Raw genomic sequence first — 13,906 nt, forward strand, 5'->3', positions numbered from 1 at the left:
TCAAGAGACTGCAGCTATTACAGATGCATGCAATTACACAACTGCACGGGCAAACAGAGAGCAAATTACCTGGATTTGCAGCTCGTTTCCCCCCCCCCCCCCCCGCTAACTGATGGACAAATCTCATCTGGGGGAGCGGATCTCGCTAATCACTCCGAACCTGCTCCGTGGGCTCCCCCAGGACCGCGGGCTCGGGAAGGAGAAGGCATCAAAACGAGCCCCGCGGATGGGAGTACCGCCAAGCCAGCCCTGATTGAAATCTGCAGCTGAGCCATCGACAGAGCTGGTGCTCAGTGTGTGCTGGCTGTATTATGCAATAATTAGAACTGGATAGGGCATTAGTGACCTCTTAATATCCCATAATCCAATAATTAAAAGTGATAACTGCTTAGGACAAAATCGAGGTTAAGGCTTCCTCTGTAGTAGAGTCACAGCGTGTTTAATTAATACGCACGCTGTTGAATGTTTTTGCCTTTTTTTTGGAGTGGCAAATTGCTGGCTTTTTCGTGTTTTTTTTTTTCAAAATGACCAAAGCCCTGGCATCTCCAGTTGCCGAACAGCCCACTGCTGCAGCGTCACGCAGTGCCTTCAGCCTGGGAGATGAGAAGTGCCGACAGACTGCTGACAACGGCGAGTTCTTCTCCTGTTCTCGCTCGGTGGCCACTTCTCTCAGCTGTCTGTCTTGAAAGACACAATAGGAGCGGCGCTTTAAGCTCGCCCGTAATCGGAGTTTTCCTGGTGCTATGTGTGTACATATTTATGTACTTGCCATGCATATTTAGCAATATATACCCTGAAAAGAAATACCTGTAGCCTTTAGCACAACGTTTCTAAACTGGTAAGTGCCTTCACATTGCTTCTAAGTTAACTGACTCTGCGGTTGCCGATTTAATTTCACCAGGAATATTTTTCTCTTTAAAAGTGAGGTGGCGTCACATCTTAAAACCTGGATCCATTTACCTGTTGGTATTGCACAAACAGGTGTATGGTATTGTACAGTCCAACGTTGGGAGATAATTCCGGACGTTCGTGCGTTATCCCTGCTGCATGGGCTTCCTTTCTGCCGCAGTGCCCGTCTCTCCCAGGGATGGGGGGGGCAGGAACAGGGTGAGGGTGGGGGAAAAGCCCTTGGCTTTGGGGACAGTGAACCGATGGGAATGTCGACACGATCCGTTTCCTGATGAAGCACAAGGCGCGGGTGAAATCCCCAGTGTCTGGCCCAGGCCCCCCTTCCGAGTGGTTCTGAACCATTTGTTAACAGTACCTGGACAAAACACTAACCCTGTTCTCATTTCAGCTCTATTGTTACTGCTCTATTCTCCTTATATTCAGACACTGTACCCGTCATTGCCCATAGTGGCTCAGCGGTGAAGTGGAATTAATCGAGGTCGGTCAGTTCTGGCCTTCGTAATGGTCTGTGAATCTGGCCCGTTTAGGTCAGGTCATCGGTTCCTCTTTTAATCCATTTTCCCTGTAAAACAAAGTTCACATTTTCAATTTAACTGCGCAGGCCAGTTACTCGAGAGGGATGGATGATAGTTGCGTTGCTGTTATGTACTCCTGGGCTATATACTAAATATAGTTCGAGTAGGGAGCTGCGTCAGCATGCGTAGGCTGCAAAGGAACAGGTAAAGGTTTATTCTGTGCTGAGAAGAAAAAGGAGGCGCAATGTTTCAGCCATGGAGCCTTCTTCAGACTCAGACCTGAAGAAGGCTCCACAGCCGAAATGTTGTTTCCTTTTCCTCTCAGCGGGGAATAAACCCGTTACCTGTTGCTTTATATACTGAATGGCCTTTCTGTCTTCCCTTATCAGAGTCGGGTTCGGCCTGCTTCAACAACGGCAGCCTTTTTGAACTGTGACTGCAGGGTGGCATTCGATGCGCCCCTCCAGCACCGAGCTTGGGATGTTCTGGCAGTCGGGTTGCGCTTGGTGTTTTCCCACAGGACGCGGTGAGTGGGACGCTGTCCGGGCGTGTAAAGGGGACGAGAGGAAGGGTCCTGGGGCTCGTGGCCCCGAGTGGGGAGGGAGAAGATCAGGCGGAGCATTGTTAAAAAGCCCACCCGTTTGTCTGGACACAGTGTGAAACTCTGCGATGCTCGGTCCTGTCTGCAGACTCCGGACTGCCATCTGCACTCCCTCCTAGATTCTTCAGCAGAGCCCAGGCCTTGCGAGGGAAACCGGAGTCTTCCGACGGAGCGACAAGAGGGAGATCCGTGCATTCTGTTGCGCTAAAGTCTTGGCTGTCTTACACCCCGTCAGGAGTCACCATATACTGCATGCGTGTCATGAGCTCCAGCCTGCGCTGGTGTGTTCTGCCATCAGAACCTCTTTGTTACTACTGGCGCAGCTCAGTCTGGAGGAAAGGAACCCCAGCTTGTCGTTCGGAGATCTGTCACTGAGAAACCTGATCACAGCTCCTCCAGGTCAACTCCACAGCCTGCGTGCAGTGCTCTGCTTTATGCTAGGTGTTGTGTCCCGTTCTTCATCCGGGAAGATCACCACTCAGATCTACTTGACTGATTTCAGCTGCTGCTTCTAAATAACAGAAGTTGCTCATATTGGCACCTCCGTGAAGCTACGAGGTTACCCTTTGAAGGCTTTTTTCTTCTCCTGTATTCCCAATATTTTAAAGACGCATCGGTCTCCGGTCGGGCAGCGTGCACGCGAGACAGCCAGGCGGTTTCTCCTGCTTATCCGAGAGCCTCAGGACTGGAAAATCCCCGTCCGTAAGCGCGGATCAGGGCCCACAAACTTTTAGTCCCGGTCGCTTGCTCCTCTTTAGTCAGAGGCTGCAAGGGAGGTGAGGCCAACACCCCACTTCCGGGCTTCGGACCGAACCAGCCAGCGGGCTCCCGGGGAGCTCGGGCCCGGCGTACCTGGCTTCTCGCCCTGCCCCTCCAGGAACCCAGGCCCCCCGGACAGAGGAGCCGGGTCCCCCCGGAGGTCCGCCGCTGTCACAGTGCAGCAGCCAGACGCCGGGTCGTTTCCGTCTGAAGCCCGGTTTGGGGGAATCCGCCAGCCTTGACACTTTTTTTTGCAAAGAGGACTTTTTATTTTCTCGCTACAGCCCAGTGCTCGTTCAGGCCTCGGTCCTGCTGGGGGGGGGGGGGATTCGGTCTCCAAGCCGACTCGACTCGACTGCCTGGTGGGGAAAAAACAACCCCCCCCCCCCCCCCAAAAAGCCCTCGCACCTCTCCCGTCAGCTTCACAGCGTCGCGCACTAAAGAGGAGAAGGTGCTCACAGCAAACACTGGGTGACAGGTTGACGGATGGGCTGTTTTTTCAGCACCGCCACGTGTGACACACCTGCCCTTGTGGGGCTGCAGGCGGGGCTCAGGCTGCTGGCTGCACTCCTGGTGGTGTGGCACACACACACACACAAAGCCGGTGCTTGGCTGGTCCGCTCCCACTCCCACTCCCACGGCCCCCAAAACGGGACCCACGGGCTCCACTTCGAAACTCACGGGCATTGGAATTCCAGAGGTGGGGGGGAATTAGGGGTGTGTCCCCCCCCAGTCTAGCTCCCTCGCTTCGGTCACCCCGGTCTGACCTCATCACCAGCCCCGACATTCTGACTGTTCTGATTTTTTCCCCCTCCCTCACTCGACAGTTTCGAATTCCCAGGCGTCGATGTGCTCAAGAGTCCGACCGCGAACCGACACTTCTCAGACTCGACGCCGCTCGGCCACGCGATCTGCAGCTCCTGCACCCTCCCGGGGCCGACGGACCCCTACGGTGGTCGCGGATCCAGGAAGCCCACAGGCGCCCTCCTGGTTTCGCAGCCCCGGTTCCGGCTCGGTCCACTCCTGTCGGCGGTACTGCCGCTGGCGTTTCAATCCCAGGCGTGTTCAAGACGCCCCAGCGTGACCCCCGGGGCCTGGCTCACCGACCCACGGAGAACCTCCCCGTTCAAAAAGAAAAACCGGAGAGAAGAACAACAAAACACAGGATTTGAGTCAAATTAAGCAGAATTCAGTTCAACTTTATCCGTCACTGTACTGACACGGGTGCAAAGTAGAGTGAAAAGTGTTTCTCATTAGTCTCTCAGGTGCAGAATATAAATAGAACAGCAGACAAGACAATAGACAGTAAGACAATACCCGTGTAAACGACAGTATGGTACCAGTGCAAAAGTGTCAAAAACTGCAAATACGCAAACAGAGAAAAGTATACAAACGGGACAAAAACAGTGCAAAAGAAATGAGCAATTAATAAATAGTACAACTAGTACAGTTTTAAGTCCAGTTTCGGCTTGCATTCAGTTGTGTCTGTAGTGGTGTAGGAGTACAGTTGTTGTGGGTACAGGACGAAGTGAGGAGAGCTCATAGTATGATGGGAGGGAGTGGGGGCGTCACCAGCTTGACGGCTCTGGGGAAGAAGCTATTTTGGAGTCTAGTTGTGTGCGACTGGAGCGTCCGGAACCTTCTACCAGATGGTGGGGGGACAAACAAGGTATGACTGGGGTGAGTGGGGTCAGACATAATTTTGGTGGCTTTTTTCAGACTCCTGGTGTTGGCGATTTCCTGGATGGATGGTAAGGCACTGCCGATGATGTGTGGGGCAGTTTTGACCACCCGCTGCAGTGCAGTTGCCGTACCAGACTGTGAAGCAGCTTGTTGGTATGCTCTCCACCGTCCATCTGTAGAAGCTGGTGAGGATCCGCGGATGCAGGCGTATTTTCTTCAGCCTGCTCAGGAAGTGCAGCCGCTGTTGTACCTTCTTGATGAGACTGGAGGTGTTGAGTGCCCGTGTGAAATCCTCAGAGATGTGAACACCTAGGAATTTGAAGTTACTCACCATCTCCACCACAGTCCCTTCGATGTAGATGGGGGAGCGGACTTTTCCTTGTCTCCTGAAGTCAACGATCAGCCCTTTGGTTTTGCTGATGTTGAGACATAGGTTGTTGGCTCGGCACCAGGCTGCAAGTTGTTTTTTATCTCCTCCCTGTAGGCAGTCTCATCGTTGTCAGTGATCAGGCCCACGACTGTGGTATCGTCGGCGTACTTGATGTGGGGGTGCTCGTGTGTTTGGGTCGGTTCTGCCCTCCGGTCGGCTCGTGTTGTGGGGGCAGGGTCTTCCGAATCCCGTCTTTCCAGCTGTCATTGATCCACAGACCCCAGGCCACCTGCCTGAAAGTGAGCTCGGGTTCAGTGTGCGCTAACGTTGTCCCACACCACAACGGCTGCCCGGTCGCACACGACTTGTAGGAATGCAGTAAAGAGTACTGGACGGGTGTGACCAGGTGTAGCTTTACATGAAGAGTGGGCCGTGGATGTCACAGGTGGCCTCTCTTGTGACTCGCCTGGGATGTTTGCTGTGATGAGGCTCAATGTCCTGTCAACGCCACTATCCAAAAGACCAGGTGTCCTTTTTTAATCTTAGCCACTGCTAGCGTTTGTGTGTTGTTATTTTACTGTCGGGAGACGCATGAAGTTTGTGCCCTTTTGAAGTTTGCAAGGGTGAAGTTCTGTGATGTGGCTCTTTACAAATTTTCTGACTGTACACAAGCTACCAGCTCCCAACAGATTTCTATTCCAGTAATAGGGGCTCTTCTGCTTTATCCAAAATATGTGGTATTTAATTTACCAATGTGCTTTTAAAATCATTGAGTTCCCCTGTACGACAACCACCACGTGAGATTACACAGTGGGCTTTGAGGAAGAGTTGTTTGTTTTTCATTTATCTCTGTGAGAAATATTTCGTCTTCCGTGTGGGTGCTTTTCCTATATACACTCCTGGCCGGCCTCGCTGCCCGATTGTGCGCCTGCGCGAAGCCCTTCCCGACCCTGTCTCGGTGTGCGGCTGGACGTACGTGCGCGCACCCGCGCGAATGTGCGTGTCTGTGTCTGTGTCCCCGCCCCCGTCGCGGCTCGGCGCGCCGATTGGCCTGCGTTGCCATGGCGACGGCAGATCCTGCAGGGGGGGGGGGGGGCGTGTGGAGCAGCTGGGTGGCGGCGGCGGTGCTGCTGGTGTTGGCGTCGACCCGGTTCGCCCTGAGAGCAGCCGGCCTGACCCGACGCGACTCGGGCAGGGGGAAAGCAGGAACAACAACAACAAAAAAAATCCGCTTTCTCGTGGAAGGTTGAAAAAAAAGGCGAGAGGGAAGCTAAGCTGCACACGGGGATACTGACGGAAGGGAAGACAGATCCCGTGTGGGAAAAACACACAGACCGAACTTGCCTCAGAAAGCGCAGAGACAAAAAACTTTTTATACGTATAGACCCCCCAAAAAAAGTTGCACAAAACTGACAGGTCATTGGAGGAAGAGAGGCATCGGAGGGGTTTCTGCAGCAGCGCCTGTGTGAAAGAGGAAAACGAGAGAGAACTGTGGATTTTCTTTCAACCACTCCTCGTTTCATAGTTTCCACGTATTTTTTTTGTTTTGGACAGTTAGCACCATTAAAGCCCCAATGCAAAGAGTATGTTGCCCCTCCAAAACCTGAGCTCGGTGCACATGAGGGAAATTTGGGGACTGGAAGCAGGCGTCACCTAGAGCAGAAAGACCATGTTTAAATCAACAGAGAGCAACACACGCACGCACGCACGAGAGGGAGTAAGATTTGCAGAGGCCCAAACCTCGCTGCGCCTGCCGAGCCTGTATCCCGGAGAACCAGGTGAATCGGTGCCTGAGGCCAGCGATGGCCTGCTGGGGTCCCAGAGTGCACCAGGGCGTCCACTGGAGCAGGCCCAGTGGGGTGCTTTGCTCAGGGGTACAGGAGTAATGCCCTTCCTGGGATTTGTGCCCACAAGACCTTCAGCGTGGAACTCCCCACCGCTGAGCCCCAAAGCTGTAAGAGAGGGGGCTGGAACAGGTCCTGGAGAGAGGGGGGTCTTCTGGGGTTCGTTCCAGCCAGATCGCTCAATTACACAGCTGGGATAATTATTTAATAATTAGCAGTAATACGTCTAGCTAGGGAACAAGGTTATTTATGGGCAGCTCATGACCAAGAAGTGAATGGAGCGCATGTCTTGTGTACTTGTCTTGTGTACTTGGCCTATAAGAGCCTGAAGAAGAGAACTCCTGCGTGCGTATAATTTACAAATTAATTCGGTTAATTGTTGATTTGACTCCTCGGCTCGAGGGGCAGGGCCCTCCAGGAAGTGAGTTTGAGACCCCTAGTGCAAAGTGAAGCCCGGGGAAACGGTTAATCATGTGGCATACCAAGTGTTTTTTTAAGAACATTATTGACGGAATCTCGGAGAAAAGCTCTGCGATATAAAGTTCAGACTACTTCACGGGCGAATCTTCCCTGATCCCACACGACTACAGCTACTGCCTTTCGTTGGCCATTTCTCAAAGCCTTAATGTTGTTTAACCGCATTATGGTCATTTTATAAAGTGATAAACAAGTCAATCGGTCTTGATTTAAGGAGTTCGTTTTGGTCATTAACAGCCCAGAGAGAGCTGTCGCGCAGATGAAACCTCGGAGATCGACCTCAGTGACTTCCCCGAGCCATTTGGAAGAAGAGAACCCTGTCCTGGGGGGGGGTCTGTGCGTTACAAATGTAAATTTATAAACCTCTGAGCTAGGAGGACGCCGGAGATGTCACCTCATGCTACATTCCGGTCTTTTTCAAGGCCTTTAATAAGGGGGGGGAGTTCATTCCTGAAGCCAGGAGCTGTCAGGGATGGAGAAAGCAGGAAGCCAAAGGCAGGAGTGTCCTGGAGCTTCACATCAGGGACCTCCCTCACAGCTCCGAAAGTGCTTGGCTCTTATCATTATTATTAGACTCTGCAGTAATAATAATTAAACGCAACAGGCCGGTGCCGGTGTGTGCTGCTGCTGGATGACATGAAGCGTGTTTGGTAGCCAGTGCAGGACAGCACAGTGAGGCTTTGCAAAGAAGGAGTCAGGTCTTCCTCTATGAATTGGCTACATTACTCTGCTCTCCTCCCCACCGAGAGCTGGTGTGTGGGGAGCGTTCTGGCGCACTATGGCTGCCGTCGCATCATCCAGGTGGGGCTGCACACTGGTGGTGGTGGAGGGGATCCCCATTACCTGTAAAGCGCTTTGAGTGGAGTGTCCAGAAAAGCGCTATATAAGTGTAAGCAATTATTATTATTATTAGGTCTTGCGTAACAGGAGTTGCAGATCCTTGCAGAAGTACTTAGAAAGCTGGAACACTGTGAGCAAAGGAACTCCGTTGTATATAAAGACAGGGAGACACAGAGAGAGAGGGGGGGATGGGACAGGGAACAGAGAGATGGGGATGGAGACAAGAGGGAGAGGTGGGAGAGTAGGAGGTAAATATAGAGGAAATCCCAATAGACGCTGTTGTGGTCTTCCATCAATCCGTCTCTTATAGGCTTCCAGTTCAGCGTCCCCGGGGAAGCCGGAGCCTATCCCAGCGAGCAACGGGCGCGAGGCAGGGTACACCCGGGGCAGGACACCAGTCCATCGCGGGGCCGGTGCAGGCAGAAACGAACCCGCTTGCTTGCCTGCTGATACCGTTCTGCTGCTCATCTGATCCATGACTCCTCTGGTATCTTGTGACTTGGGTTTTTGAATAGCTTCTGCTGCAGCGAAGGCTGAACTACTATAAACATTTTGCACGTTGCCTCATGACTTAATTACCGGGGTCGGTGAGATTGCGGTACTCTGTTGTGTTCTTTTACAAGAGCCACCCTGAACAAAGCCTATCCTATCAGATTATAGCCTTTAATATTATTGGTTAATAATAATAATAATAATAATAATAAAGGAAGCTGCTGGCCAAGTTTGGGAGGAGCTCGTGTTTAATGCGGTCAGACCTGTGACTTGTAGACGGGATCGCTGCCCTCACACAGGAGTCCGGATGGGGTTTCCAGTCCTTCTCCCGGCGCAGGGTCTGAACGGTGGGGTTTTCCTCTCTGTCCCAGGCGGTTTGGGTGCGAGTCCGCCACAGTTCCAGAACCCCTCCCTCCCCGCCGGCCGCCGGCGGTGCCACTCTCCCCAACGGCAGCTGTCGGGCTGCAGTAGCGTGTCACGGCACCGTCCACAGACTGTCTCTCGGCACCGCGGCGCCACTGTAATGACGGTGATTACAACGGAAAGGGCTGACTTGGCGCGACAGGAAGCAGACGTTCTGGACACGGTGCTCGTTTGATGGGAACGGCGAGGCTGACCTGCCCTCAGGTGCCTCATCGTGCCCCTGCGTGTCATTCAGAGGGGACAGGGCCCACGCTCCTGTCCTTCTGCTCTGGCAAGCGCCGCTTCTTTACACAAAGGGTGGTGGGTGTCTGGAACAAGCTGGCAGGCCACGTGCCCTCCGCTCGTCTGTGTCCATTTTTATTCTTCGGAATCAACTTTTTTTTTTTAGCGGATACCCTCCCGGTTTCTGGGTGGCACAGCATAGCGAGTGAGCCCTTAGACTCTCCTTTAGAGAGTCTCGTAACTGACAGGTTGTGGGTTCGAGTCCCCACTGGAGACACTGCTGTTGTACCCCTGAGCAAGGTCTCCACAGCTCCAGTCCTCCTAGTTGCATAAATGGGGGGGGGGGTCGTCCCTGTGATGGACCAGCATCCGGTCTGTGTGTGGGTGGGGGGGGGTCACATGCCCTCTGGTCTGCTTGACACTGCAGGACACAGGATGAGCTCTGGCCCAGTGAGCCTCTGTGGTTCTGCTCTGGACTTTGCTTGTCCAGCCGTTAGGCATTGTCCAGACGCGGTCCGGATATGATGGCTCCCCCAGGTCAGATCCGCTTCCCCCCACACACACACACACACGCACGCCCTGCCTGCTGGGGCGCCGATGACATCACGGGTGCTTGCCTGACTGACCCCGGGTTCGAGCCAGCACTGTCCAGACCACTTAGCGCAGGCATACTAGTCAAACTCCTGTCCTCTCTGTTAGCCACAGACAAAATTACTGGCACCCTCTACGGGAAACTGTTCTCCATCCATTCATCTCAGTACTGTTCTTTAATCCGATTATAATCCTGATAGATTTTATTTGATTGGATGCTGATTCACTCTAGGGCAAAGCTGTAGAACTGCAGGTGAATGAATTGAGTCCTGGCAGGAGGTGTGAGAGTAAAGTCAGAGAGACACTTTTCTAACGTGGCTGTCTTTTAAACACCCTTAAATCAGGGCTCTCAGACGCACTTCCTGGAGGGCCTGGTGTCTTCTGGGTTTTGTTCCAACCACCTGAGTAGTCAATTAACCAATTAACCTAATTATTTTCCAAATCAGACACGTCTAGGGTTTCTCATAAGGTCCTTTACAGCTGATTACATCAGACATGCACTGCATTAAGCCTACGGTTGCCTAGAAATCAACTCAGCCCCTCAGTAATAAAATAATGCAACTAATTAAATAAATGGTCCATTTACTGAGTCTGAGAGCCCTGCTTAAAATAAAGTACTATCATACCTGGCCGCTGAGCAGGGAGGACAAGGGAGTGCCTTGGTTGTGTAGCTTTCAGCCATGCTTCCTGGGAATTGGGGCTCTTTCTGTCTTCGAGTCGCCTCACAGGAAAGGAAACCAGGCTTTGCAGTTCCCTTCGCGATCTAGATCATCGAAAACTATGAAGCCCCAAATCCTTTTTGCAAGTAGAAATCCCCCCCCCCCAAAAAAAAACTTGGGAAACAAATTCTGTTCCAGACCCAGGATGCGTACGTACGCGTCCCCACTGGAGACACTGCTGTTGTACCCCTGGGAGAGGTCTTTACCCCACCGGCAGCTCCAGTCCTCCCAGCTGCATAAGTGGGGGGACAGGCAGTGCTGGGGGGGACAGGCAGTGCTGGGGGGGGGGGGTCGCCCTGTGATGGACCAGGATCCCCTCTGTGGGGGGGGTTAACATACCCCCTGGCCTGTACACGCACGCTGGCACGTCTGTTTCACAGCCCCCTTGTACTCCTTCAAATTATGCCCCCATGCACGCGAAGCCCCTCACCTGAGCTCTCGTCAGGGGAGTCAGTGACAGGTATGTGTCAGGATCCTGAGGCCTGATGCAGTGGTTTCGAGGGGGTGTGCGTGTACATTTGTATCCTAAAAGTGCGTGTGCCTCTAAGGTCAGACACTTTTTAAAGAGGCGCAAGGTGGCGAATCATATTTCAGTGGGACGGTGATTTTTTTTTTTTAGGCAGTGGCTTAAGCGATTACTTTTTTTGCGGCCGGAGAAAAAAAAAAACGGGCAGGATCTTCAAAACTAAATTCAAGAAGTTCGTCAGGACCTCTCTCTCTCTGGGTCTCCCTGACGCTAGTCCACGGGCCTCAGCTGGACAGCTGTCCCACAGTCCCGCGCTGCAGTCCGGGCGGCAGGGCAGGTCAGGGCTGGCCGGGTGGGGACAGGCCCTGCCGCAGCAGCGAAGCAGCCTGTTGACAGCGTCTGTCTCCCTGCAAAGAGAATAAAGCTGTCTGGAAGGAGGGTAGGCAGAGGGGGGGGAGGGAGGGAGGGAACAAAAGCTGAGAAAAACCCACAAATCTCGACATGTTAGCCAGTCCATTTGCATAAAAGGCCTCCGGCAGCGAGGAGGCCGGCTCCCGTCTGCCTGCGCGGCCCCGTCGCCCCCTGCTTCGGCTTTAAGAGGGCTGGAGCAGAGCGGCGCGTCCTGGCACTGCGCTCCCCAGTGTTTTAATTGAGATCCCGACAGCAGCGAGCGCGCGAGAGCGCTCAGGAGCGGCCCCAGCCTTCGCCGGGGAAGTGATTTGTGGTCGTGATGACACCTTGTGTGTCACAGTGGTTGTACATTAGCAAGGCAGAAAAATGCACTCTCCCCTTTTTTTCCCTTCCTCTCCCCGACTCGCAGCCCCTGGCTGCAGTTGCTCGGGCTCTCTGGCGCTCGCACCTCCAAGCTGAAGTTTTCTAAAGCAAACATCTTAGATGGTTGCGTTTTTACTGGCCCATTTAAACTCTTTTTCTGGCTGGAGTGATTTTAAAGACCCCATACTACGCTGTTTTCAGAACAAATTGTAACAATGCAGGTAGTGTTACATTCACGGTCTCCAGTTTTGCACTCTTCATATTTTTGTTATTATTTTTTGTAACATTCCGTTTAATGTTTGACTCGCAACATAAGTAATTGAAATTAGGATTTGAGGCTGATCGTCATTATTTGATGATTATGAAGAGGTATCGGTTAAGGAATTAAATTACCCCCCTTGGGGATGAATAAAGTATTTTGAATTGAATTAAATTATTTTTAATTATGAAGAAGTGTGCAAGCTAGACAGTTTTTTTTCCAGAGGAGCAGTACTTAAGTGATTTTTTTAGAAGAATTACAGACTAATGAAACTAACATACTCATCCCTGTCCCGTGCACTAGTACTCGTCCCTGTCCCGTGCACTAGTACTCGTCCCCGTCCCATGCACTAGTCCCATGAGTATCCCTGTCCTGTGCACTAGTCCCATGAGTGTCCCTGTCCCATGAGTGTGACAAGTTCAGTCTATAAGAGGCTGAGAAGCACAGCACCATGTGGCAGATGTACAAAGAATAAAAACCTGGCTGAACCATAATGGGGCTGCCCATTGACCTCTGACCCCTTTGACACTGCTGGGTGCCTGTAAAACAGGCTGCAGACAGCTCTGACCTTTCTGTGCGCTTTCAAGACAAGGTACTGATATCCGGACCAGGGTCGGGGTCACACCTTGAGGGCATTGAGCTTTTCCACTTCCTCGGGGACCCCGTGGTCACAGTGCCGGTGGCGAGAATGCTGGGACCTCCAGTACTTCTGCTTTAGCCCTCCTTGGGTTCAGGAGGTGTCAGACATCCCGATGAGATGAGACTACTGGGCGCACAACAGAACTGTGATACCACACACTCCAGGGATGGGGGTTGCAGATGTGCCTGCAGCTCATATCTGTAGTCCTGGAATGTGCACCACTGAAGTGTGTCCCCAGGCCTCTTCCTGTCTTGATGTCATTAAGGGTCAAAAAGTAACTAAGTAGCCAAACAAGAAGATGAGACCCTTTGCTTCGTTCTTCTATCACACAGCCTAATTTCTGTGGTGTTCGAGCATGAAGGCTGCAGGCAGACTTTTTAAGGAATGGCAGGCTTGTCTTTAATTTGCAAAAGTTGATTTCAACACCTCTTGGAGTGTATTTTTTACAGTATTGTTTGTTTGTTTGTTTTTTTAAAAATTTAAAACGCCTGTCATAGGAGAGGTATGGGTGCTCTTTTAAGATGATTTTTTCAAGAAAATGCAGCTTTTGTTCTACTGAGTGACACTCTGAGCAGCACGTGCGTTCAGACCCTCCTCTTGAGGTGAGTTGTCCAGAGGAGGCCTGCAGGACTGTCTGAAATGTGTTTCTATGTGACGGGCCTCTTGAGATCAGCCACCACATCAAGGACAGCCTCAGCAGATTAGCCTGTATTGCACCAGGTCTTGACACGAATGTGGCTCCTTCTCATCTCTTTCTGCCCACAGGGTTGTGGTGATGGGGTTGTGATGGGGGGTGGGTAACCGTGTGTGTCTCGTTCAGCAGCAGTGGGATCCCAGAGCCTGATCCAACTGGGGAAAGTGGTGGAAATCGGCCTCCTGCCTCCGCAGCTGAAGAGAGTCTTCACACACATGGCCTCCTCGCGTCTGAAGCATTTCCTACCTTCTCAAAGACTGCCGGAAGGTGAGAGTGAAGTTGTCGGGAACTCTTTTGGGTGAACCCGGAGCTCTTGAGTTTCACAGCACTGTTCGGTCATGCCTGGATTTCTCCGGGGGGCGGGGGGGGCAGCGCGCTTCTGTACGACCAGTTTCCTGTGCCGGAGAGCTCCAGTCCTCCTCTCCCGGGACCGCCGCCGCCCTGCTGGGTTTGCAGTCCCCTGGAAACCCTGAGCAGTGGAAGACCTGCTCCGGTGGTGCTCTCAACTGCCGGTGGCTCTCGGGGCCCAAGGAACGAGCTCGGTGATCCGCGGAGCGGGGCTGCCCCAGGTAACGAGCACGTCCAGTTTGAACTGGACCTGGAGCCGGGTGGGGGGGGCAAACAGCGA

At 52.6% G+C, this 13,906-nt stretch overlaps 2 long non-coding RNA genes across 2 annotated transcripts in view; one reads left to right on the forward strand and one right to left on the reverse strand.

Moving 5' to 3' along the window:
- Nucleotides 1–13,906, forward strand: part of LOC138225011 (uncharacterized) — a 94,235-nt gene that overhangs the window by 34,716 nt on the left and 45,613 nt on the right. Inside the window, exon 2 of the long non-coding RNA XR_011183555.1 lies at nt 13,408–13,545. This is a non-coding gene — a long non-coding RNA (uncharacterized lncRNA). The remainder of the gene's footprint in view (nt 1–13,407; nt 13,546–13,906) is intronic.
- Nucleotides 8,723–11,358, reverse strand: LOC138224975 (uncharacterized). Its single transcript, XR_011183499.1, has 3 exons — nt 11,156–11,358; nt 10,353–10,489; nt 8,723–9,995 (listed from the first exon to the last, which is right to left on the reverse strand). It is a non-coding gene; the product is annotated as an uncharacterized lncRNA (long non-coding RNA).

Source organism: Lepisosteus oculatus, chromosome 24 (genome assembly GCF_040954835.1).
Source record: "Lepisosteus oculatus isolate fLepOcu1 chromosome 24, fLepOcu1.hap2, whole genome shotgun sequence".
NCBI classification, from domain to species: Eukaryota; Metazoa; Chordata; class Actinopteri; order Semionotiformes; family Lepisosteidae; genus Lepisosteus; species Lepisosteus oculatus.